Consider the following 27727-nt stretch of genomic DNA (forward strand, 5'->3'; position numbering starts at 1 on the left):
GATCAGAAAGAATGTTAACACGTACTTCCTTCCTATCCAAACCTTGCTTGGACAGCCCAAAACTTAAAATGACCGCCATGGTTTCCAGCTTTGCAGAAGGACAGATGTGGAAGTGGGAAAACGTGGTAGAAAACGTGTGCTGAAACAAATGGAATGATGCAGTCTTTCCCCAAAGACTGAAAATTATTATTTCACGCTGCTTCCTTGCGGTTCCACAACATAGAAATGGATGCTGCCTTGGAACAAGTCAACATTTGATGCAAACAACCTCACAGCTCAATCTGTGCAAAGGGGGAAAAAAAAACAACCAACCAGTCTGTTTTCATGTTCTCGTCTCTCCCTGTCTTGTTTCAGGGTTATTGTTTAAATCAACACTTCCCAACTGTGTAGATTTTAGCTGGAGGTTTTTTTTTTTTCCTTGCTTGTTTGTTTTGTAGAGGAGGGGGTTGTAATTTCCCGACGTATGGGAGATAAATGAGATGTTTAAAGCGCCTCAGTGGACTGGCATAAAAGCTGGGAAATCAGAGAGATTGTAAATCTATGTTTGTTTTAGAAATAAAATAAAATAAATCAAGGAAGAGCAGGTTAGAGCTGCTAATACTGAGCTGATTAAGAGCAGCAGTTACATAAAAAGCAGCTACAGAGTCCATATTGTAAGTATTATTGCAGCCATGAGAAATGCCAACTCCAAAGCTTTTAAGGGTTGGTGTGGCTGGTTTTTTTTGTTTGTTTGTTTGGTTGGTTGGTTGGTTTTTTTGCTTTATTTATTTATTTATTTATTTATTTATTTATTTATTTTCAGTGAATTAAGTGCTGATGAAAGGTATGAATTGACAGCTTTGCAAAACTCAGAGCTGCTGTTTAATCACATAACCTATGGTAGTGTCTACAAGCCCGGTGGGAGCAAGTCGTCCTGACCCTTTGCTGCCTCCATTTGTAGGAACATAGGTGGTTTCCAAGGCGTTGGGCTCCAAGGTTTGCAAGCCCAAGGCATTGCTCAGTCACTGTCAGGCTGGGGAGGTTGCCTTCTAATCCTGAGCGGTGAGTAGAAACCCACAACTGCAATAAGGCAGCAGGTATCCCAGTGTCCTTTTCCACCCAAGGTTGATGGTAGTGGGGACCTTTGTCACCACATGGCGATGACAAAGAGGGATTCCCGCTGGGAACTCTGGAAACTGTTGGTTTTGGAAGGAGGTCAGTGTAGGTTAGACTAGGTCATCTTTTCTGCTGTCAAAATACACCCTTGCAGTTCTCCATTCAGCCAGCGGTGAAATGGGTTGTATCACATAGAAGATTTTTTTCAGCCTATTGAATTCATAGCTCTCATCCTTCCGAGTCCATTTTAAAATGGGAACTAACCTCATTCAAAATCAGAAGTCATATGTTTTATTTAAAAATAAGGATTTTCAGACCTACATTTTAAAAATATGAATTAATAATAATTAAACATTTACTTGCTTTTTTTTTTCAGATGTTTCTACCTTGTTTCTTGTGGCTGGAACTAGATGATCCCTTCCCTTTTTAGGTCCCTTCCAACCCAAACCATTCTATGATCCTGATATGATTCTATGAAATGTCCTGAAATCTATCTGAATACAGTTGATTCAGGTAGTGATAGTTCATAAATGTCTGATGTACCTTTACCCACCACTGAAAACATGATTTCAGGTCTTTGTTGGGGCAGGTCGATATATTTCTCAGTCCTTTGTTAGCAGAGCAGAGAAAACAATAGGAAAAAACTAAAGGATTTTATTTGCCTCGTGGGCTTCATCAAGACCACAAGCACCGTGCTGGGAGTGATTGAGAGGATGAGGGTTTTGCTAATATGACTCATCTCTGAACTGTTGTTGCTGGACCACATTCCCCAGAATGCCCCTAACGTTGCTGATCTCTTACTGATGGTGAGGTTCAGGATGGAAACCCTTTTATGGCTGAGTTGGATGAAGACTCCAGAAGGTGAGCCCCATCCCATCCCACATCATTCCACCCCATCCCATCCTGTAACAGTTATCCAATGGAGATTGTAAGGTTTGGGTCCCCTTCTCACCCCAGCCCAGAAGAGAGCCCAGGTGTGAGAACTGCAGTGTAGGAAATCCCATGCAAGGTAGCAAACCCTCCTGTGGCTGTAATATGCATTTTCTGACTTCAAGCAAGCAAAGCTTCTCTGTTCTCTTGCAGACCAGATTGTGAAATACTGGTCCTCATACAAGCCATCTGTAAAGACAAATATCAAAATATGATTGTAAGATCACTTTAGAGTTGTATATTCCCCCCAGTGCCAATGTGCAGCATCAACTGGCAGCTGCCTAGAAGCAAAGATACAAATAAAGGCAGTAGGAATGAGTTACAATGGACCAGTCTGGCTGTCTATAAGAGTCTAAAATAAAGTACAATTTTGGATTTCTTTGGCCTTATGCTCAACTGCTCTGTGCCACAATAAACCTTGCTGTAACTTGGCATGGGCTTAGCTGCTGCACAGGGCAAAAAGTCTCTTGTGTGCAGCTGGGAGTGATGTGCAGAGTCCAGAGAGGAGAAGTGGAATGCATGAGAGAAATAAGAGATCTGTGATCAACAGTTATATCTCAGTTATATCTCTAAGATAGACCCACTTATGTGGAGTCAAAATGCAGAGGGATGGTCTTAAATGCAAAAGCTAGGCTTGGGATGTGTCTAGAGCACCTGGGGTTGGAGGTATGTTCTTCCTTATATCCAGTTATTAATAGCCAGTGCTATGGTTTGGTGATCTGAGCTCTGTGGTCAGAGGTTCCTTTGGCAGGGGAAAAATCTCTATCTTTCCCCCAAACATACGAGGCTCTGTCAGTCAGGAGGGCCAACCATGCATCCCCATTCCCTTTCAGCATCTTTTATTTTGAATAGATGTGGACCAGCTTGGAAGAGCCATAAGCACACCCAGCTCTCCCAAACCTTTTTGGCCAAGCAGGGGCCAGCTTGGCCACATGTGCTGGAAAGCTTGGCACGAGGGACCAGAAGTTATCCTTCATTTTAAGGCTCTGTGGGATGAAAGGAAGGGCAGTAAACAGGCAGAAATCACGCACCAGCGTTACTTGCCGTTCTGCTCCTCCTTTTAAGTCCCTGACACATAATCTTGGTCCCGATTTGGTCTCCACCTCATCTGGCTTGTGTAAGCTGCTTCCCGTGACCTTTCCTCAGCAGAGGGAAGGAGGGGGAGCGATGGGGGCATGCTTATAGAGCCAGACCCTCCTGCCAGCGGGCAGAGGGTGCTCTTGCCTAGCATATCCCTCTCCCTCCGGATAGCCGGGGCTGTTCCCCTTCATACCAGCCCTTCCCACCCACCCGGGCACAGGGATGCCCGAGCATCCCTGCTGGCCCAACGCGATGGATCTGCTTCATTAATATTCCTGCTGGGGCGGGCGGGTGGAGGGAGCGCTGCATCTAACCTACTTTATTCAAATAGAAAATGTGTGTGGTGGAGTGAGAGGCAGATACAGGCTCTGCCATAATTCCAGATTTAATTGGAAATTTAGTAAATCTGCTAAAATATTTAGTGGTTTCAATTTTTTCCCTTCTTCTGTAAGAAACAAAGGATCCCGGTTTATCATGTGTCTTTCAACAACTTTAATTTCATTTGTAGATTAAGGATGGAAGTAGCATTTCCACTCGATTGCATACAGGGCATTAAGAAGACAAAAACGTTCATTGTTTGCCCGAACTCAGAGGGTTTTTTGCAGACGTTAAGCTGTAGGTGGCATTCTTTATACCTGACATCAGGATGCTTTTGTCAGACATCGGGTTGACCAGATTTGCCTCCGACCTGTCTGAGGTGTGCGAAGCCGTGAAAACACCCAAATATTTCTGCCAGGTGATGGAGATGGAGTGGGACAGCCTTGTCCCAGCCCACGGGACTGTGGCTGCTGGCAAAATGGGTAACTCGTAGGCTTTTTGAGTGAGCATCCAAGGGAATTAAAGAGGGAATGTTTGGCGGCCTTTCCCATGAGATATTCAGAAGCAAGCCTTGCCCAAGAGGTGGTCATTGGGGCAGGTTTTTTATCCAAGCTATGATTCTCTCATGAGTGTTTGAGATATCCTGTATTTTGGGGGCTTATGGGGAGATCTCACTGCAAACCTTCAGTGTCTAAAGGGGGGACTGTGAGAAAAAAGGGGACGAACTCTTTTAGTGGGGTCTGTTGTGGAAAAAGTATCCTCACTAAGGATAGTGAGGCACTGGCATGGGCTGCCCACAGAGGTGGTAGTGCCCCATCCCTGGAGACATCCTCAGGTTGGATGGGTCTCTGAGCACTGCTGGAGCTGTGGGTGTCCCTGCTCATTGCACGGGGGTTGGATTAGATGGCCCTTAAGGGTCCCTTCCAACTCAAGCAATTTTATGATCATACACACTTCTGCCTCCTTTGGCTTTGGTGTCATGGGCAGAGGACTGTTAGACTCAGCTGGACTCTGGGTCCCTGGGCTCAGACCCTGGATTAGATGCTCATTTCAGCATGGGGTTGTCTGGTTCCCTGAATGTTCATCATACAGGAAAGGAATCTCCCACCCAAAAGCCACATGAGGGTTTTTTTGGGCAACTTTATATGTTCTGCTGGATGTTTCCCAGCACCGGCCATGTGCTCCCATGAAAGCCAGGCAGCAGGTTGACACATGGCTCAAGCAATAGCAGGGCTGGACTTCAGTGCCTGGTAAAGCAGTTTTATTATTGTTTTTATTGTTGTTAGTTTTAAAAAACAACCCTTTGTATTTTCTCCTGAGAACTCAGCCCAGCCTCTTCTGAAGCCATCTTTCTTTAATTCTCTAAAATACTGTACTGCAAGCTTCCCACAAGAGCTCCTCAAGAAATCAAGGCTTTTGTGAACACAGGCAGAAAGGAAGAAAATTGTCACCTAACCTCACAGCCCTCCTCATTTTCAGGGGAGCAAAGGACACTCTCTGGAGGCACCAGAGGTTTTGTCCACAGGCAGTTAAATCAGATTTATTAACATGCCAAGTTATGAAGGTGGGAAGTAACATTTGTTTTCCTGAGTCTTTAGGGAATTTATCTTGCCATCATTAAATGGGATTTTAAACCACCATTTAATGTTTTGTTATTTTTTCCAGTTTTTTTTTTTTCTTCCCTTTTTTTTTCTCTTTTAGCATCCAGTGTTAATCCCGCAATTGGAAACCACGGTGGATAGAAGTACTGTGTAACTTGCTTCCAGAACAAATAAGGTACAGCAGCTAATTTTAGTTTTAGGTTTCAAGGAGGGGGAGAGGAAGGGGGTAAGGCAGCACCTTCCCTTTATGCTGTGAGACAGCCTTCAAGTGTGAAAGCAAAAAATTCCCAAGCTGAGATCTGGTGAATGTAGAAAAGGTTCGTTTTCAGAATTGCAGCAGCCTGTACTTAGGTGATATTAGAAGACACCATGACAGTAAAGTAGTTTTATGCATAGCGGCTTAGCTAACATTTTGAGAACTAGTTTAGTGAAGCTATCAGGTTTAAAAATACCGAGCCACAAAGTTTTAATGAAACTATGCTTGGATCAAAGTACCATAAAGAGCATCCAAGAACTGCTTAAAAGATCCTTGAGTGGAAATTAGAATGGATCGTCGGGATTTATTCTGTAAAGCCTGTCTATTTTGACCTTTTTTCAGTCTCATATTAAGGCTGCTGAAAGTGTGTTTTGTTTGGCTAATGCTTGGGACTTGCTGCAGCTATTAGGTCTGTTAAACTGAGGCTGCCACCAAAGTTTTAGTATGCATTAATTGACTGATAAGGACTTGAGAATCAAATGGCTGAAGGAAAAGGGCTATCATAGATTTATTTTTTTTTTCCCCCTTTGCTTTATTTCTCTTTGCACTTCATTTACATCCTGAGCCCTATTGGTGATCCAGATTTGAATAAAGCCACAGCTTAAGCAGCGATTAGATCTCAATAGCTTGGATTTCCAACGAAATTATGGCATCGTTTTTTACCGTATGTATTCAGCGGAAGGTGTGAGAACTGACACCTGGTGCAACTTTGTCTTTTAACAACGCCGCTTCAGTTCATGCACAGAGGTAGAGATGGCACACACAGTATTTGCAGACATGCATAGATATACGTATATATAAAATCCTGCTGAAATTAGGGTATTAGATGATAGGCCTTTGACTCTGTCAGTGTCAGGGGTTAGTGGGAAACAAAGACGGGGCTAAGCAAAGCTTTGCAAGAAAGGAAGGAGATAAGAAGACCTCCCCCTTCTTCAGGTTAATTTTTTAAGCATGTCATCCAAATGTTCAAAGCAATGATCCCGTAAACGCTATTAGAAGAAGAAAGCCATCAAGAATATATAATGCAGTGAGAGGTTTTTTTCATCCTGATGTTATTATCGCCACTGTTATTATTATTATTTGGAAGCAATATGTTTAAAGTTCACCTGCTAATCCTTAAGCTGTTGATATGACGATGTCAAAAATGATGGGATTTGGTGATTCTCATTATTGTTATGTATTGTTCTTCACTGGCGTTCCATATTAATATTTATAAATGCCGGGAAAAGTAGTCTTTTTATAGACACAAGAGCTCCCAAACTCCATTTTTATTCTCTTTTTAAGAAATAAACATTGCATCCAATATAGATGATTACATTTTGGAAGAGAAATTATTTTCCAAGCAATTCACTTGATGCTGATTGTGGGTTGTTTGTGGTTTTTTTTAACTTATTTTTCTGCAAGCAAGATGATGTGCTGTAGATGTGATCCTTCCTTACCAATCTACACAACAGTACTTGTTCAGATCAGAATAAACACTGATTGCAATGAGTGCCATCAAACAGACAAGAATGGAGAAATGGGTTTAAAATCCTTCCAAAGAAGTACTTAAGCAGCACCGAAACAAAGCCAATGGCTCAGAATGATTTCAGTGATGCTTGGTCACCTTCTTCATTAGAAGGCTTGCATTTAAGCTCTGTAGCAGGGTCTGTTGTGATAGGACAAAGGGAAATAGTTTTAAACTAAATGAGGTGAGATTTAGACTGGATGTACCAGAAAAGTTCTTTATGAAAAGAATGGTGAGGCACTGGCACAGGTTGCTCAGAGAGGCAGTGGATGATCCATCCATGGAGACAACCAAGGTCAGGGTGGATGGGGCCCCTGATGGAGCTATGGGTGTCCCTGCTCTGGTTTGGACCAGATGACCTTCAGTGGTCTCAGATGATTCAGTGATTTCTGGAAATCCAGTTGCTCTCCTGAGTGAACTGTCCCAAGGACTAGCTCCTTACCATTGGGTGATTTGGCTAATTGCCCGTCATTAGATCAGCCACGATGTTAAAGTACTTATGGTATCCATTGAGGAAGGTGTTTTATGGTGGCCATCTGGGTGTTGGAAAGCCTGTACAGATTTCTACACTCTATTGAAAATTCCTATCCCACCTTGAGGGCTTGTCTAAGGAAGGATTTCATTTCAGAGGATGGAAAGGCTGTTAGCCTGGGTTAGCATTCACCTAATAAGACTAATTGTCCTGCCCCTGGTTTTGTCTCTGCAAGGAAAAGATGCGATATCCTTTGTGCATCTCTGCTTTTTGACATGGATCTTTGCAAGAGCTGGGGACTCCAGGAGCAGGGACTGAGGCAGGAATGAAGAGCAGAGATGGGCAGAGCCAGAAGGATTTAACTTGGTGTGATGTTGGCTGAAGAGGCTGCAGCTGCTGGTTGTGAGAGGAATGAAACTGTTTAGCTTTGATGGACTGCACTGCTGCAAATACGGAGAGACATAAAGTGAGGAGAAATATATTCAAGCTGGATATCAGAAGTGAGTTTGAGACTCTCAGACAACCGAGATTTGGGAATGGCCTTGGGGCAGACACTCCAGTTCATTTGAAGTTGATGCTCGTTCAGCCTGTGAAATGGGATTTGTGTGCCTTGGTTGCTGTGGAAAGTGATGGGAGGACTTGGTGATTAAAGGGGGCTCTTCTTGTCCTCAGATGTGTTTTAGGATGCTTTAGTTTCCTCTTCAGCGCTGGTGGTGCTTCCTAGAAAATCCTGGAGCTGCCATCATGCGTTGAAGATACTGGCAGTTTGACGCTGTTTTAGGCTTTATGCAAACTCAGACAAATCGGGATGAAGCCCTGGATGAGGTGTACACCCCGGGAGTGCTGCCATACTTGCAAGGAAGGAATGTGGTTGTTGTACAATTGAATGTTCTGCACTGCTTTCCTGCCCTTGAGAGACACATTACAGGGAACCATCCATTTGAATCCTCTTCCTTGAATAGTGACCTCTAATGCAACTTGACATATATTGCAAAAGACAATTTTTTATCATTTTATAGTTGCACTTGGAGTAGTAGGTCCAGTAGCTGCCCATTCTACTTCAGCTAAGACAAAATGGCACCTTGGCATCTTAGTGGTCTTTTCCAGCCTTAATGATTCTATGGTTGTGTAATACCTGTGCAGACCTTTTTGGATCAGCCAGTGCAGTGTAAGCATTCAGTGTACAGACTCTGCTTGGTTTCTTGGTTGTAAATGGGTTTGCTGAAGAAGGGGACTCAAGAACTCCTCCATAGACATGAATCTGGTTTGAACAGAACTCACTGCTCCTATAAAAGCAGCAGATGCCCAAGTAAATGCAGTTTGGAAAGGGTGGTTCGTAGGACAGGAAAGACATTGCAGCAATATGTGCATGATAGGAGGGGGAAGACAGTCTGTCAGGCGTGGAGGGATGAAACCGCTTTGCTCAGCAGAAGGCTTGCTCCATCCAAAAGGTATGGAGAGGAAGGAAAAGCCCTTCCCTGAGAGAAGTCATTTCCCCATTTGAACAACCTCTCTTGCCTTCTGTGCTTCTCATTTACTCCACCTATTCACAGGAGAGACTCAAGCAGAACAGAGGGCTTTGTGTTCCTCCCAGCCTGCCCTAACAAGAGGGGAGTTTCAAGGCTGATAATGGGCAGGGTGTGTTCATACACCATGGAGAGGGGATGCGGCAGCAGCACGGCACTGCTGGGAACAAGGACAAACGTTGTGCCCAATTTCCTCTAAGATGAAAGGATCTTAAAGAGTATGCCAGGAAATACCTTCTGTTTGTGAAGCTGCTGAAACCCTGAAGTGGCCCCAAAAGATCACCTGTCCCTGTTCTTTGCAGGGGAATTGGACTAGATGACCCAGAAGGGTCCATTCCAACTCAAATGATTCTATGATTCTATGAATATGGATTCCCAACTCTCAGGGATGTCCTGGGATCATCTGTGCCTTGCAGGGGGTCAGTTCCATTCAGTCCTACTTGTTTAGGGTCAGTTGCCTCACAAATCCCTACAGATTGCCAGAGTCTGGAAGGTTACTCTGAAGAAGCACAATTACGTACTTATTCTCTTCTTGTTCTGAGTAGCTGCCAAAGCCAGTGACATGACTGCCCATTATCTGATCCAGAATGATTATCATCAACTGGTTAAGATCATAAATGCTGGCAAACAGAAATGTGTTTGAAACCAGGTGATGATTCAGCCCTTAGCAAGGGATCTTGAATGTGTTGTAGAAAAACACCAGTGTTTTTCTGCTAGAGGTTCAAACCTGTGTGACTCAAGATGGTTGCCTCAAACATATTTTATCTTACTGCCAACAAAAGACATTTTAATGAAAACAAGGAGTATTTCTTGGAATAAAGTTTTGCTTGCAAAAAGAAAAACAAAATCACAGCCATTTGCTGAGCTTTTATCGTCACTCTTGGGAGAAGAAAGGAAATTGGCCGTATGCTGCCTGCAAACAAAGTGCTCTTCACGCCCTTGTTGAAATCCATCCATGTTTGGCCAGGTTATCAGCCTTGTGCATGTTCTTTAGAGGTTTGCTGAAATTTGGCAGCTGCATTTCTCTGAAGACATGGTCTGCATGGCACCTGCTCTGGCCCAAGTCTGTTGAATGGCAGAGGGACGTTTTCCCCCTGGAACGTGCCTGACTTGACTCTCTTGCATTGATGGAACGCATCTATGCTCTAGGGAGCACAAGGTTAGCCAAGAACCAAGCTACCAATGGGCCCAACCATTTTGTTCCATGTGAGTAAAGTGCTCTTTTATTTTCCTTCCCCAGTTTGTGTGTGTGTGTGTGTGTCACACGCAAGCAAATAAGAACTTGGATAAAATCCCGCTGATTACAAATCTAGGTTACGAATGAACTTTAAACGAGCGTTGAAGTTGTAATATTGAGCACTCAATATCTGAGGAGCTCTCAGAACGCATGCTGCCTTTGCAGGCTTAATTTGCCTTCCTACTGCCTATGGCTTATGATAATTTTTAATTACCCAATCACACGATATCTTTTCCCACAGGATCCTTGCTCCTTTGCCACACAGGATGGGCAAAGATCTCCAAACAGGTACCCAGTTAGTTTTTCTTTTCATGCTTATCCATCTCATTGCCCCAAGCCACAAATAAATATAGATCTACTAATTAAAATCTAGCTTTTAAACAGCAAAATAATTTCTCATTGGCTTTATGCTGTACTATAAGTAGGGGCCACCATGGGAGCAGGGAAGGAAATCTGACTTTGGCCAGGGTTTTAACAACCATTTGTGCTGTAGATGGCCTCAACACTGTTTGCTTTTCATCATTTAGCTTTTTCCTAAGGCTGAAATAACAATGTGCTACCATCTGTCTGGAAAAAGTCACCCTTTTTCTTGCTTGAGAAGTGTTGCAATACGACGGCGATGTGGTCCTGTACGAACCAAGATAGGAGGCAAAACTCTGAATTTAATACATGCCCAGCACTCAAATAAAATGTGAAAAATGTTTCATTTTGGTCTTTAAGTAACAGAGAGTCGAGGAGGAGTTAGCAGGGAGCTTAGAATTGGAGAGTGATAGCTGTGGCAGTGCAGCGCAATGATTTGAAATGACATCTCCCATACACTCAATTAAAATTCATACCTTTTAACCTCCGCAGCCATCTGAGATCTGTATCATTAAGACTGATTCAACAAGATGCCTTGATATTCTAAATTATTTGTATGCCTGCTATTCCAAATAAACATTTGTGAAATTCATTTCAAAAGATGTTAACACTCGTGAAACCCATGTGCCCCAGAGGGATTATATAAATTTCCATGTCAAATATTTGAAGCAAAGCACTTGTACAGAAACAGTGTTTTTTGTGTTTTGATGCCTTTCATTTCCATAAACTAGATTACTTTCTGAAATTACTTTCACACAGAGAACAGTTTCTATTGAATTCCAGTCAGTGAGCTCCTTGGAGTGTGATGTGAATAAAATATTACCGGGTTATGTCGCTTCCAGGAAGCATATGCATCCGTGCTGTATAAGCAGGTCAAACCAAGTCTGGATTTTATCTTGAAGTGGGTCCACGCACAGAGATTTGCTGTCTTAAAGTAATTGCTAAACAACCCTTCCATTGACAGCCTAACAAGGAAGCTCTCTAGATTTCCATCCCCGGCTCCTTTACCTGGCTAACAATGACATGATCTCCCCTGGTGTGCAGAGATTTGCTGGCAGGCAGCAATTCCTGGCTGTCAGTGGTTCTTGAACAGGAAAGTTTTATCTGCTCCTTGCAAACACCGGTTCTGCCAAAAATTCACGCGTGCGCATCCACACAAAAATAGGTCTGAGGAAACACTGCCTCCATTGTACTTGTTTTGCCAACCCTGTGAAATGATTAAATACCAGGTATTTAAATGGGAGATGAAAGGAGAATTTTGCCGAGGATGTAGGGGAGGGAAGCAGCTGTGAGATTAAGTGTTTTTACATAAACTACGCATACAATCTCCATTGTTATATAATATCCCCCGTGCGGCTGTCTTAGGTCAGTTTCTGGACATCATTCTAGAAAAGAGGGTGAAATCATAGCAGCATTGAATGGCTGAGGTTGGAGGGGACCTTAAAGATCACCTACTTCCAAGCCCACTGCCTTGGGTGGGGTTGCCAACCCCACTTGGGTGAAAAAATGTGGGTTTCAGCTGTGGATCCCATGCAATCCTCAAGGACACCTCAGCAAGAGCCCAGATATAGCGAGGATGAACATCTTACAGCTCTGATTTTGTAATTGTTCTGCATGTGGGGATGCTTCATTCATCTTAGGAGCAGTTTCACATGTAGCATGGAGACAGGTCGTGGCAGCCAAGGCAGTGCTGGGTCTGAGCCGTTCTCTCCTGCTGTGGCAGCTGTCCCTCTGCACAAAAAGCAGATGCACTCACTGGCTTGTGGATTGTAAGGATTCATTTGTAGGCCAGTTCGCATTCAGTGTGCTCACCTCATAGCAGCTATGCAATCCTACTCTCAGACCAGCTGCAAGCAGCAGATTCTGTTACTGGAAACTGGAATTGCAGAATGGTTGTGGGTGGCTTGTATGGATGCAGAACAGACTGTGTGTGCAGGGCTGGGTTGTGCAAAAGCCATGGCTGAAATGGACCTGCTGCTTTGAGGTTGGGTGGAAGCTTGCTTGGGAAAATGGAAGTTTGCCTTCAGAGAGAAGGCATGGCACTTGTCATGATTTTCTGTGGAGCTCCAGCCACCAGCATCCTGAGTGTCTTGGTTGAGGGGGAAGTGGGACAAGCAAAGATATGACAATGCAAGCTACTGATTGAACCGGTCACTATTCTGCAGTGGCTCTCTTGTATCAAGAAAATTGTTGTTGGGGCTTTTTTGCACTTCAGTCAATTTTTTTACACAAAGAAGCTGCGGATGCCCCATCCCATTCAACACTTTGCAAGGGTAGATAACAGCAGGACAAGGGGAAATGGTTTGAAGTTGAAGGAGGGAAGACTTAGGTTGGATGTCAGGGGGAAGTTCTTCACTCTGAGAGCAGTGGGGTGCTGGAACAGCTGCCCAGAGAGGCTGTGGATGCCCCATCCATCCCTGGAGGTGTTCAAGGCCAGGTTGGATGGGGCCCTGGGCAGCCTGGGCTGGTATTCAATGTGGAGGTTGGTGGCCCTGCCTGTGGTGGGGGGTTGGGGCTTCATGATCCTTGGGGTCCCTTCTAACCCAGGCCATTCTGTGATTCTGTGATTCTGAAACATGTGATCCCTGGAGGCACTTGAAGCCGGGCTGGATGGGGCCCTGGGCAGCCTGCTCTAGTGGGGGCCTACCAGCCCAAGGCAGGGAGTGGAAGCAGATGGGCTCTAAGATCCCTTCCAGTCTAAGCCATTCTATGATTCTCGTTAATAGAAGCCTCCTACTGTCCTAGAGAAAATCAAAACTAAGGAGGTCTTTTGCTGTCCTTTAATTACATACGCTTCTCTCTATTCCCTCGCCACTCAGAGGCATGGACTCCAGGCCAGCAGTGGCTCAGGACAGTCTCTGCTGTTGGCTGTGCTTGGACAAATCCTTCACAAAGAATCTGGAAGAGAGTAAATTGTGTTACATCCCACAGGTGAAGTCAACAGAATCACTGAATCATTGAGTTGCAAGGGACTCAAAGTTTTAAATGTCTTTGTATACATGGCTTTTGTGTAGTAAAAACTCACTGTCAAAGGAGTTCATCCAAGGATGAGAGCAGTGGTCCCAAAAAGACATTAGGTTGATTCCCCTATGACATGGCTTTTGATAGGTTTGTAGCAATGCAGGGAAAGCCCAAGGCTTGCTGCAGGCACGAGCCATGTGGGTGGCTGCCCCTGCAGAGGAGAACAAGATGTTGGCGGCCCTGCTGTCTGTTTGGCTTGGGCAGAGGCTGCTGAGGGCGGTGAGAACAAGAGTAGGAACTGCAGCTCTCAGGTGTCTCCTGGCTCTGCTCCTCCTTCTGCTCCTCCCCATGCCTGCAGTCTTGGCTCTGGTAGCAAAACCTGTTTTACCCCAGTGCCCCTGATGCTCATATCGCTCAGAAGAAACATCGGCCAGGATGTGCTGGCTGCACAGAATGCAGTGAAAACAGGTGGAGGAGTGCACCACATCTCCCTAGGCCATTTTCAGTGTAGTCCCCAGGGCATTTTGCAGCAAACTGTGTTCAGTCCTCTTAGGGCTGCAGGACTTTCTACTCCCTCCTTTTCCAGCAAAGACTCAGTGCAGCTTTGCTCTTGCTTAAGCATCAGTCCATGAAATCCCAACAGATCATTCCCCATTGCACAGGGATGAAATGCACTGAGCACTGGGTAGGAGTCAGGGTAACAGAGTTTTGTTGGAAGAATACTGATTTTGGACTAGTTGACATTTAAGTGTCCCTTGTCATTTAAGTGATTCTAAGATTCTATGACAAGACATTAAATACAGTCTCCCTACCCATTTGGAGACCCACCAGTCACCACTGGTAGCTGCTACAGAGAGACCCTTTCTCAGCTGGTGAGCAAAAGATAAAAGGCTATTTTCCAGCATTTGCCAAAGAACATCAACTAGGAACTAAATAAGGTAAAAAGAAATGGGCTGCAGTACACACTCAGTCTTTGGTGCATTTCTTTAATGCGAGTCTTTAGGGGCAGACTTTGCAAAAATCCCCAATTATTTTAGCTGGTTAATCTGGTCCAAAGTAGGCTGTTGGCCAGCCTGTATGCTCTACGTATGATCTGGCTTAGCTAATCTGATCAATTCCAGTTTATTCTCTGGGTAGGTCCTGCAAATCCAGGACTATTTTAATTAGAGAAGCTGGGCAGCGACAGTTTATTGGGCAGCAGAGGTAAATTCGCAAGTCCTTGGGTCAGTGCTTGCCAGAGATGCAGGTCATTTGGGTTAACGAGTTGCCAGTGCCCTAAATGATGGCTTTTCCTTCATCTTACTGCTGCTCAGCTGTTTTTAGCCCTTTTTTTTCTCTCTTTTTGCAGATGAACAGACATGAGACCAGCTTCAATCTTGGCCCATCGTTTCAGTACAAAGCACTTTTTGCAGAGTCCTTGCAGTTGCTAGGCCTCGGTTGTGTTGGCTTTTGCACCCTTTGAACTTAAATGCAAAATGAATGTTGGTTTTGGAGAGGGGATTGTGATGCTTAGTTTTTCTTGTGTTATTTCTTTTGCAGTGGAGCCTGCTGAGATAGAGCTTCCAACCTGTGGATACTGTATGGCCCTCACATAGGAGAGCTTGGGCTGTGAAGATTGGTGCTCAGAGGAGATAGATAGGATGGATAGAAGGAACTCATTGGGCTGTGGTTGGTTGCTCAAGGAGGAAAGGGGCTGCAGGGCCATGGAGTGTCAGGTGTGAGATCTGGGATGTTCTGCCTTCGGCCATCTCTACTTCCTCATCACAGAGCAGGCAGATTTTGTTTTGTGTTTTTCTTTTTTTTCTATTCTTTTTTCTCTTTCTTCTCTTTCCTATTCTGTATCTGCACACAATTATAGCAAGACGCAAATTAAGGCCTCTCCAACCCCGTTTGTCATTCTTTCTACCTGATGAAGTTCATGTCATTAAAATGAGGACGAGGTACCCAGAACCTGCCAATTTCCACTGCAGATCAGTTGTCAGAAAGCAAAAGCTTCTGTTCCTTTCCTTCAGACGGATAAGTGAAATGTGCAAGAGACCATAAATGAAGCTGAAATAATGGAAGATCACTCAAAAATTCTCCACGCTTTGAGAAGACTTATACTCACATTTGTAACGCTGAAGAAAGGAGAATGCTATGAAAGAAACAGGTTGCAGAATAAGGACTTCTATGTCTTAGCCCTATCGCTTCTCTAAACTTCCTGAAAAATGAACCCTTACTGCCTGGTCTCTTTCCAGTGAAATGAAATTCCTTGCCCCCACTCCAGCAGAGCCACTTGGAGGCAGCTTGTGAAAGGCATTTCTGTCTGTGCATGCGTGGTGCTGCTGCGTGCCTGGTTTGTGAACAGAAAGGGAAATGCTTGGACGGGCTTCCCAAAGAAAGCAAATAAAAAAAAATGCAGTGCAGAGCTCTGGGAGATGAGATTCCCTGGGCACGGAGATGGTGTCCTTGCAGGAGGGGTGTTAGGAGCACACACTGGCCCCATTGGTGCCCCAGGGTGGGAGCACAGAGCCAGTCCTACTGCATAGCAAGTCTCTTGAATCTAAGGATGGCTGAGAGGGAGCTCAGCAGCGGTTTGTTTTTCTCTCCTGACTTTGTCCCGTTGCTGGGGTATTTTGCTGATGTGCTGGAGGACAGTAACACCTTGATGGGCCCCATCTGTTCCAGCGAGGAGAGTACAGCTGAATGCTTCAAGGGTGTCTGGGTACAGCTTGGGAACGCTCCTTGCCTTATCCATGGTGAAGCAGTTGGCATCAGCCAAGCTCCCTGGCACCCGGAGGGGGGAAATCCTGAGGTAAATTCGAGTAGACGTGATGTTAGAAAAGAACTAACCGTTAGGGCACTCCGGGGTCGCCAGGTCTCCCAGCAGGGACAGGTGCCTGCCACTCCGTGCATGGCTGGCAGCCAAGGACTTAGCGGTGGGACTCATGCCAGTCACGCATGAAGAGCAGACACAAGGCTGGAGCTGGAGACAATGAGTAGTTTCCTTCGCTTCTCCCTGCCTCACTGGTGTGTGTTTGTGTACCCAAGATGCTATATGGCATCTCCAGGGCCAGCAATGCCTCACTGAGATGCCGGAAGATGCTATGAAGCCAGTAGTGACCCTGCTTGGTGAAGGGTGGCAGGAGGAGATGGGCCCCCAAAGCCAGAAGCGATTCCTCGGTCTGCACGCAGCTATCTGCATGTACAAAACAGTATTTGCATATGCAAGCATCCAGCTGTGCATTCAGGCACTTACTATGCTGAAGCAAACATGAGCATGTGCATGTTTAATGGATCCTGCTCTGAGCTCGTACACTGGAATCATGGGTGCTGCCTGCACCAAACTCTGGGTCGAATCATCATGGGAAGGATCTGAAATTGGGCTGGCACATCATAAGATAACTGGGAGCTTTCGGTCCAGCTCTGTATTTTTGAGCATTAGAAAACACTTTTTAGCAGAAATTACTAAATATTACTTGCCATGTAACAGAGCATCCCTGTGGGCTCTCTGCAAGTTGCACACTAAGTCTTTCAGAATGATACAGGTTAAAAAGAAAAAGGGGGCAAATTACAGTCAAAGAAAAATAGATTCTTTTCTTTGATACCATCTCTTTTCCCCATTATGCCTTCCCTTCTCTCATCTGCTAAATGAGATGTTTCCAGGCTCATCCGACACAGGCTGACAGTGGTAGAGCTTGGCAGCCATGGGAGCAAATGACTTACAACCAAAGGACAGTTTGAAAGGCAAACATGCAATTCGCTGAAATTCTGGCAATCCAGAGTCTTTCAGCAGCCCTTTCCAAGGAGCATTAGGCAGTCCCTTAAATAAAATGCACTTTGCTGTAGTGTAGCAGCTGACCATGCTGACTTCTGTCATCTCTTACATCTCCTCCTATTTTCTTTTGCATTTTCCGCGTGTGTTGTTCTGCTGATCCCAGTTCTGAGGGGAAGCGTAGCGATACAGCTGCTGTGCATTTCTTTGTTATTCCCTTTCCTGCCTTGGCACCTGTAGCCACTGTAACTAAGCACTTTACAGTAATCTTAAAAGCCTTCCAAAAATACTGTGACTCATTAAAACTGACTCAATAATAAAATCGATGGCAGCTTTCTATCCCTTCTGGAAAACTCATCTGCCCTGCAGCTCCAGACAAAAATAAACCAGATAGTTTGAGGGTATTTTTTTCCCCAAAGCTTGACTGAAGAAACAAACAAATGCCTCACATGATGTCAGGGCCACCAGCCTTGAATTTTTAGGTGTTATCCCTGTATATGCATACACAGTTTCTGTTCTTCGCTGCTATTGTTGATGCTAAATCCAAGATTGCGGAGTTTGAGAAAAGCACTGAGCCAGCTCTGTAGCAAATATTTAGTCAAAGGGAGTGATAGGGAACAGCTTTGTCACAGCAGCATTTGCTAGACAAAGAGCAGCAGTCTCTGCGGGTGGAATGTGCATAACCACATGCGTCATCCCTAAGTTTGCTTGCTCCAGGCAAAGGCACATGCCTTGAAAGCGTCAGGACAAATGGAAGGGGCCTTTTGCTCCACTTCTCCTCCATCCTATGGCCTGTGGGGTGAACATAAGCCAGTTGCCAGTAGAATGTCTGTGCAACATGGTGAGGATGAGGAATGCGTGCAGTCACTGTATTCTGTGAGCTGCGCACGCCTCTGTCTGTGGTGCCAAGCAGTTGGTGGGGCACAAAGCATCTGCAGGGTGCTAAGAAAGAGCTGGTCTTATGGTGTCTGCCGATGGACTTAGACATGGCTAGCTTAGCTCTGCTGGGCTCCAGCTGGCCTGCCCACACAGATGCACTGCGTTTTCCATCTGCAAGAAGGGGTGGGCGCAGTTCGAGCAGCCCAAAACTCTGCCCACCTGGTGGTGTGGCCACAGTGCAGCTCTGCACACCTGTGGTCCTCAATAAAACCAGGATCTCACTGCTGACCTCTTTAGCAAAGATCTCCGAGATAGCAGAGAAAATGGTCTGTCTATGAGCTGGAGATTATCTGGTTTACAGTGTCTCTTTCTGCAGTCCATAGGGGATGGAGTTATTTTAAATCTTTTTTTGTGCAAGGAAGAAACCAGAAGATTATTTTCTTTCTTCAGTGTCCTAAAACTCCTCAGGGCTGCTTATCTCCAATTGTGCTTGTCAAATGCGCCCTTCTGCTATGCACTCTTCAGGGGAATGCATTTAAGAGCTTAGAAGATCTAGCCAGGAGAGGGGACCCGTGCCCATGTGAGTTATGTGACAAATGTACACACAGTGAGACAGTGCAATGGTGGGCAGAGAAGGACTTGTACTTCCCATAAAACCAACAAATAAGACTCAAAGGACTCTTAGAAAGCTCTTCAGTCCATCTTGCTGATCCAGCTTTCAAACAAACCTAAACCACTCCTGCTGGCTATTGCTCTAACCTATTCTTAAAGATCACCGCTATGGAAGAATCCATGTCAAAACTAGCCTCATTTCCTGCTTTGGATTTTTGCTCTGCAAAGATCTTCCTAATGCCCGACTCAGGTTTTCCTTTGCATCTTAAACCTCTTGTAACTTGTTCTGTCCTCTCTGGAAAAAGACAGCCACAAAATCCTCCTGTAAAGTTGAGTTTGGAGCGATGTCTTGATCCAACAGTAAACTCAGGTGCTGTGGCTGCCAACAGTTTCTATTACTGCTGCAGGCTGTAAGCAATTAGAGAACGCCTACCAACAAAATGAGCATTTTTAGTAGTAAACTTTGTGACATGAAGACAAATGCGGAAATCACAAGACCTAATTACATCTAATTGCCAATCCATGGGAAACACTCCAGTAAGCTGGCACTCTGCAAAGGGAGGAGACATGCAGCATTGTTTTAAAACACTAATTTACCAAACATGTAATTAGCTAAATATCCACACACTCTTCTGGCTGCTTGTTTTATTCTGAATCAGAGCTCCCCTGGGTGCTGAACATTGAGGAAGTATCCTCAAATGGCAAGCTCTTCTTTCTTAGAAGGGCTTCAAAGGACCATGTCAGCAGGTAGAGATCAAATCTAAATACTGAGGCTGGAGACCGTAGCACAGATCTGGGAACTGAGGTCAGAGTATCTGTGGCCTCGTGGTTGTTCCAAATATGTCTTAATAGAAGAATAAAAGACTGTAAAGGTTGCATGCTTAATGCCTTGTGGTCTCCTCAGAGGTTGTCTCAATTTACTTCACTTACAGTCCTCCTCTTATGGAATCATAAAATCATAAAATGGCTTGGGTTGGAAGAACTCTTAAAGATCATCTAGGTCTAACCCCTGCTATGGGCTGGGAAACCCCCCCTTGGGCACCTTCAGGAATGGAGCACTCACAGCTCTAGGCAGCAGTGCCAGGGTCTGTGGCCATTGGGGGATACTGCTCATTATCAGCCTCCTCCTGTACACATGGACCACAGCCCTCTGACTCTGACCTTGCAACCAATTCCTTACCAACCAAATAGTCCACCCTTCAAATTCGTACCTTTCCAATTTTGGGATAAGTATATGGTGTAGAACCATGCCAAGGGCCTCAAACAAGTCCGTGTGGGTTACATCAATTGCCTTTTGTCTACCATTGCTGTCACTTCATCATAGAAGGCCATCAGATGAGTCAGGCACAATCTGTCCTTGATGAAGCCATGCTGGCTGTCTTGGATCTCCTCCTCATCTCACATGTACCTTTATACAGCTTAACATGCTTACAGTCCCTTTCTTCCTCAACCTAAGGATCTTGTACAAAGGATAAAAAAGGCCCTTTTCCCCAAGCTCATGGAGAGGCCAAGGTAGCACAGGATATCCAGCTTTTTTTTAAGGAAACAGCTGAGTAGAGCTGCTTCTCTGAAGCGTTCATCCACTACAGACTCTGCCCTGCTCTATACTGGCATATAATTTCCTCGTGGTGCTAATGTAAGTTTTATAATAGTGTATTAGACATATAACAATGTAGGTTATTATATTACAGGATATAATATATACTATTCATAACACTGTTATTAAGTAATAACATTTCTGCCCTCCAGGCACTTCCCCCCTCATACATATGCATAGGCATAGACATATACACACACATATGCACGCATACCTGCACACATATATATATATACATTTAAATGTAGAATATATGTGTGCTTATCTAAGTGTATGTACATACGTATGTCTTTGAAGCTGCATTCTCTGAATGGCACAGTTACATCTGGCTGGTTTTGCTCATTTTCAGTTTAATGTAAATACCAGCCCTGGAAGCCATTTGGGAAGCTTGTGTATGCTAACAATTTGCAGCTGCATTATTATTATTTTTACATTAAACTACAATATTGATATTTTCAAATGTTGCATGCCAAACACTGAAATTGAATTAGGTATTGTTTAAAATAACAATAGTATAAATTTGTTTTAAATGAATTTAGTGTCATTTCATTGTTTGAAATGTAATGTGGGAAAATATTACTGCTGGGGCAAGAGTAAATATCTAAGTCTATTAATTTTATTGAAGTAGTGGATAGATCCACATGAACTGTTTCTGTGTGTGTTTGGTTAATATTTTATTGAAAATTGGTGTTAGCTCTAACTAATGAAAATCCAAATTCACTTCACGTAGAAGGTGTAAAATGCAGCCAACAACTTAATAACCCATTAATTTAAATTGATTTTTTTTTTAAAGTTAAAATCAAAAAGAAAAAAAATACATAAAGTAGGTGTCTCTAAGAGATATATAAAAAGCAGAAATCAGCCAATACTGTCAACTGAATTAACAGGGAAGGATGTGAAGCTGAGATCCCCCATTGCCAGACAGTACCCATCATCGCTGCTTGAAAGGAAGGAGTTAGAAAGGCCTGGACACAATGATATGAATGTGAACTTTTTAAAGATGAGGCTTGCATAGCGAATGGTGTTGACTGTATTTCAAGACAGTGCTGTGTAGCAGAGACTTTGCTCCATTGAACAGTGTTGTTGTGTTCTTTGTATCTCTTGCAGTTTCCATAGAAATTAATAGGAGGCGTTACTTTCGGAGCAACCAATAGCGCTTTTTGTGAGTCCGTGGTAGAGCATTTGGCAAACAATAGTGCAGTTAGCTTCATTTTACAGGTAGAAAAACTGATGTACAGAGAAGGGGTGGATGTCCAGGGGTAGAGCCTGGCACAAATCCGTCTCTTGACCGCTAATCCAGTGCCTAAGCCAAGATGGTCTCTCGCTTGGGGAAAATGCCTCCTTTGTAGGTAGCACTTGAGCACATGTTAAAGTCAAGGGGACTTAAACGTCTGCTCAAAGTTAAGCCTATGCTTAAGTACTTTCCAAACAGAGGGTAAACTTAAACCCATGTTAAAGCGCTTTCCTGAATCCGGGCAAAATCTGTCCAAAGTGCTTGATTCTCCTCACTGCCATAATTAATGGTGTAGGGAAGCTGCATTCGGGAGGTTTGTCTCTCTTTCCATCTATTGCATGGTTGCTTTTCCCCCAGGTTTTTCAGAGAGAACAGGCAGCAATTCTAGATCTGCCCATCCTTACCTTGATGAAATTTCATTGTTTCTTTATTATTCCTTATGAGAATCTCAAATCTCAAATCTGACTAACGCGAGAAAATGAGTTTCTTAGGATAAGACCAAACCGCCTTACAACTAAACAGTGAGAAACATAAGAGGAAGCCTTGAACACCCTCATGTTAGGTTTGTTGACTTTAGCAAAAACATCCTGACTGCTGTGTGACTGAGTATTTCTGGAGTTATGAAATTGCAGTCATGGCAAATCAGAGCACGTATCTTGTTTGACAGAAGTGGGGATGAATATCAAAGTGGTGTTCTTCCTTCCAGCAAATTAAAACTGCAGGGTTTACGCAATGCTCTGCTCGAGAATCCCATCAGAAGGCAACTTATTTCTGTGTAACACCGATAACGGTTCAGTCATGCCAGTGCAAACTTGAAGAGAGACGTGTAGCTTCAACCACACCGGCACAGAATTTGATCTGCTGGATTATCACAGTGCAGAAATGATGTTACCTGCTAAACCAGGTTCAAGCTGGTACCGAGATGTTGCCTAGGCACCAACCAGGGAACACAAAAAGCAGATGTCTGCAAACCAGAGCCCAGATGGGCAAAGTATTGCACATTCTCTTTCAATACAAAGCTACCTAGAGTTGAGAAGACATCTTGCATGTGCAGCCACCCAAGATTCATCTTGCTCATAACTGAGCAGTTGTGAAGGACAGAGGTGGTGACACTGTTATTAGTGTTGGTGGTGTTACTATTAGGTGGCATTCATGGTTTCAGCCCTTCTGTAATAATGACAGAGTTCCCAGGCTGTACATTTTCATGGCCAGCAGTAGCTTTAGGCAATCAGAGCCTAAAGTTGGGTGTGAAACTGAGAGGATCTTGTAAGGAAAAGAGACAATAAAAGGCTCACTAGTCATATAAATAGAAAAAGAAGGAACAAAGGGGTCTACCTTGCAGTAAACAGTATGTGCCATCCAGATGGGGCAGACCCAGCCTTCCTTAATGCTGAAGATCACTAATGGGAGTGAGTGAATAGAACTGAAGGGAGTCCTGTGAAATGTAGACTCAAGTATGTAGCGTGTTCAAGTCTGTCAGGGTCAGAGGAGACCCAGAAGAGAGACGTGACACAGGAGATCACCATTCCCATTCCCATTGCAAAAATTCCGAATAAATTATTCATTAAATCACCATTCAAACCTGTGTGCATTTGTCTGGGAAATTTGATTCAGATCAAAGACTTTGCGTGCACAGAAGCAGTGCATGTTGGGACCAGTGATGGAAGTTGCTGCCTTAAATGAGAAACACCTTGGATTAGAAGACAGGCAATTAAATGCTTGATGAATGAGGATGGACTGCTACTCAACCAGGCTGATATCCATTTTATTGTAGAACTATAGTAGTATTAATGTTGTTGTGTAAGACACCAAGGAAAACCTAAGTGGGACAGCCGTGGTTACCCATGTTTGAGATTCCAAGTGGCAGGGTTACTGGGGTGACTGGGGAAATGGAGAAGCTGTTTTATGAAAGAAGGCTGAAAGAGCAGGGCTTGTTCAGCCTAATAACATGAAGGCTGAGCAGAGATAGGCCTGCTCTCCAGAAATGCGTTGGGGGGGGTAGACACGAGGGAAGGATAAGAGCTATATAAGCTGAAATGCTGGCACAAGAACAAATAGGCAGGAACTGGCTCTGAATAAATCAAGGCTGGAAGTTAGAAGAAAGCTTTTAACTGTCAGAGGAAGGGGGTCTGTAACAGACCCTACCAGTATAAATGGGACAAAACCAAAAAAAAGGATGGTCCCAAGATGGTATTTGACAAACCAATGAAACCTATGCAGTTTTATTCCCTTGCTGCTTAAGCCAGGGTAAGTTCGCACTTAGTCACTGAGAGCAATGGTTCTTGTGCTGAGCTGGAACTCAGTCTTATGTTCAAAGCCACAGGCTTCCTGCATCATGCTCACTACCCACCTCTGGATCTACATCTCACCCTGTGACCAGTTAGCAGGAACCAAACTCCACCAGTTGGCAAAGCATCTGAAAAACATTGTCTGAAACACTGTGCTCCGATGGTAAGTCCAGGAGGTAACCTAAGTGAGTAGAAGTGGATATTACCATGAAGGCTGCAGCTGAACTGTGACATGTTTAACTCCAAGTTCCTCTGTACCCTACAGATGTTCCCAAGTACCCTATAGATGTTTTCACCCCCATCTTGAGTTTTGCAAGCTGCTGTATTCTACAGTGGTCAATTAAAACACAAAGTCTGCATAAGGTAAAGATAATCTGATGCAAAGCACCTGAAGGTTACGGAGCCCGAATATAAGGTCACCAAGGAATCTCCAGGTTCATGTCATCAGGTGGAAGAATAACGATAGCTGTGTTTTGACAATGTTTATGTTTAATTTAACAATTAACACTGGCCTCACCTATTGATCTTTAAGCAAACATTCGTTATGGGGCACAATGACATTGCATTTAGCAACTTTGGATTGCATTAGTGGCAGTTTCAGCTGAGCTGCATTAAGAAATGCTAATTACAACAGTCTTGAGGAGGGAAACCTGAAACAAAAGGGTATCCACCCATCTTTGGTGAATGTATCTGCTCTAACAGAGATGCCTTTAGCAGGGGTCTTAGAAAGTAAACAGCGCTTTTCTCTTTCCCACTTAGGTGGTACGCAGTTAAGTCTTATCTCATTGTCAGTTCTGAGTGAGATTGATCCTTTTTTAATTTACCAAACATGCGATTTAACCCACTTTCACACCGATGCGAATGTTACCCATCATCAGCTTTTGTTATCGCGGTGTAGGAGAGTGAATGTTCCCTGGCAGATAATGCCAAGGGCCCTGAGCAAGCAAGCGCTGCAAGTACAGCCTCACTCAAGGCTCTGGACAGAGCAGCACTGTGTGCAGGTCCAGCTCTCGTATTCCCTGTATTCTCAGTGCTACAGGGGAACTCAGAGCTGAGCTCAATGCCATTTCCACTCCTAAATATGCAGTTCTGCCTCTTCCCTTGTGCCCACTCCGGAGTCCTTGTAGCTCTGCAGTGAATTGCAACTCAGTTCCGTGAATAATTAATTTCTGAGTGTATCAACCAACGTGAAGGACGACGAGGAAAATTTCAGCCCTGTCATTTATTGGTAGCCGTGCTTGTCTTAAACAAGTCCTGAAGCCATAACCCGAGAAACTGTGCGGTGTGTGCTTTACAACATTACAGAAAGAGAAACTCCCTGGGTGGGTTTCGGGGGGAGTAAGTAGAAGCTTACTACAGAAACTGAGGTGAAGCTTTCATAGAAACACTGAGGTTGGAAGAGATGAGTAAGATCACCAAGTTGAGTTACCTCTCATCACAAGAGTCATAGTGATGTTTTTGAGAAAGAAATGGAGCTTGAGAGGGTTGTGTGGAAGGCTGGTGTGTAACATAGTAATTGGAGAGCAGGACAACATGTGGAAGATCTAGGAAAGAAACTGATATTTTGGGCAAGAATGAGAGAAACTAGAATGAAAGGGAAGTCAGGCAGGTGAGAAGAGGTGATGAGAGCAGGAATAGATGCATTGGCAAGGGAATGACTGAGTGCAGGGCTAATTTGAAAGTCTTCTTTGGAAGCTTCCTAGTCTACTACTTTTGCAGCCTTCCCGTGACCCTTTTTTATTTGTGTCCTCAATTATTTGGGGTAAGCATTGTCCCTATCTTTGTTAGCTCATCTATATGTGCATGCAACCTAATGACATGGGTGAGCTACTTAATCCTAGTCTGTCAGTGTCATCCAGGATTAATTTACTCCCTGTTCAGCACTGGCTGTCACTTGGACGAGTGTCTCCTGCACCTTTTCTTTCCTACTGCTCTTTTCTTTCCCTTTGGTCATGCCTTTGGCAAAGGGCCCTGCAGCTGAAATGTCCCCTCTGTGACATTCCACCAGATTCCCCCATCTACACTAAATGCTACAGACGTGCCCGCTTTGTCTGCTACCTCCATCTTAATTCTTTATCTGCTTACACGGTTAGTGTCTCCCCCCCTCCCCATTACTGACCTTGTGGATTAATGTATAGTACGGGACTGTAAGCTTTCTTGAAGGCTGGGTGAATTGTGTCCTCAGCTCCCCATCTGTCGACATCGTCTCTTATTGCCTTCTGCACAGTGACACAGACACAACAGAGTCCTCATAGGAGGCAGATGAAAGAGCTGGTTGTTGTCTATGCTTTTTTTTCTTATTTCTTTTGTGGTTTTTTTTTTGACAGGAAGTTCCCATTTTGGCAACTGGTCTCTCCTACTGTCTTCCTTGTGACACTCACTTTTTATCAAGGGATTGCCAAATCCAAATGTTAATCAACTCTATTAAGTCAGAGATAGGAGATGAATCACTGTTGTAACAAAGTAGAGACCCAGGTTTGGTCAATAGTGTCTTGTAATAAAGTAGGAATCAAGATTTAGTCGAGGCCCTCTCATCAATATGGCTGAAATGTCAATGCTATATATTTTGGAACAGTAGACCAGACTATAGGACGAATAACTGGGAATGAGCTTCATGCTCTGGAGATTTTGGGGTCTCCCTCAAAGCCTTTCCATAGGTGTCAAAGGTCTGTGGAGTTGTCCAGAGGCAACACTATTAACAAGGCACAGAAAGCAGGGGAACACCCAAAGACCAAGGAAGGTGAAGTATCCCATGGAAACCCAATGTTCATGGCAGCCAAAGGTATCCCAACATAGGGTACTTTTTATAAAGGGAAGTTTGTATGGTGGGGACAAGCAGATAGTGCCCAGACTTGTGACTGAGTTCTAAAGAGAAGGCAGTTGCATGTAATGGTGGTTATTCATGCACGAATGTGGCATTTTCTGGTGGGGCTTGTGTATGACTCTGCTTTGGTGCAAAGAATTACACACTGCTTTTCCTGAATGTTCACTTCTCCTATGTTTCTCTGCACATACACTGGTATTTGCTTTCCTATACACATATACAAGTGCAGTCTGAGTCCTGGGTTTGTTCAGCCAGAGCAAGGGAAAGCTGAGGGCAGATCTACAGTCTGGCCTCAATGAAGTCATGATCAGAAGATGGAGCTGGATTATTCTTGGTGGTAATGGACAAGAGGCAATGGTCATAAGCTACGTCAGGAAAAATTCCACTTAGTTATTAAGAAAAGATTGTTCTCAGGAGGGTACGCTGGAAAAGGAGATCAGGAAAGCTGTGGGAAGTCCATCCTTGCTGATGTACAACCTTGGACTGGATAAGACATTGAGGTACCTGATCTAAAGCTTAAAATTACTCCTTCTTTGTGCAGATGTATAGAGCAGAGACTTCTGAAAGCTCTGTCCTTCTTCAGTACTGTGGTTGTCTCTCTCTGGCTCTGTTCTGGAGTCTTCACCTTTCTGTGCCCGTGACAGTGGCAGAGGAGCCAGCTGGTGGAAGACAGTTGGCCATCCAATTGTGAGATGAGAATTGGGTCCCAGACCATCTTTTATTTTAATTCAGTCAGAGCCATAGAAAGCAGTGGCTTTGTAATAAAGAAGTGACCTCTCAATAGAGATCTCTCGATGAAAACCGGATTTCTATCCCATGGGAAATTCTGGTATTTTCATGTTTGTTTTCATCTCAAATTGGAACACATAGTTCCTAAAAAGAATTTGTTTGCAAATGTCAGAGCATTTCATGTTGACATTTTGAGCTAAAACGAAAGAGTTTTGCTTGAATCAGGTCATCATTTGCTTCTGCCTGAATGGGAGCTGTAGCGACGTGTTTCCTGCGATCCCAGGAAAGCCCACCATGGGCTAAACTGACTCTACCATAACATACCCTTATTTCTTCCAGTAGCTGAATCACTTGGAGGAATCACGGGCTTCCTGGAGCATGGTGTGCTGACTCAGGCCTATGTAGAACAAAACAAGAACCGTTGGTTTTCTGGTTGAAACATCTCTGATTGAAATGTTTCTGAGAGA

The sequence above is a fragment of the Excalfactoria chinensis genome, chromosome 5 (genome assembly GCF_039878825.1).
Source record: "Excalfactoria chinensis isolate bCotChi1 chromosome 5, bCotChi1.hap2, whole genome shotgun sequence".
Taxonomy (NCBI): Eukaryota; Metazoa; Chordata; class Aves; order Galliformes; family Phasianidae; genus Excalfactoria; species Excalfactoria chinensis.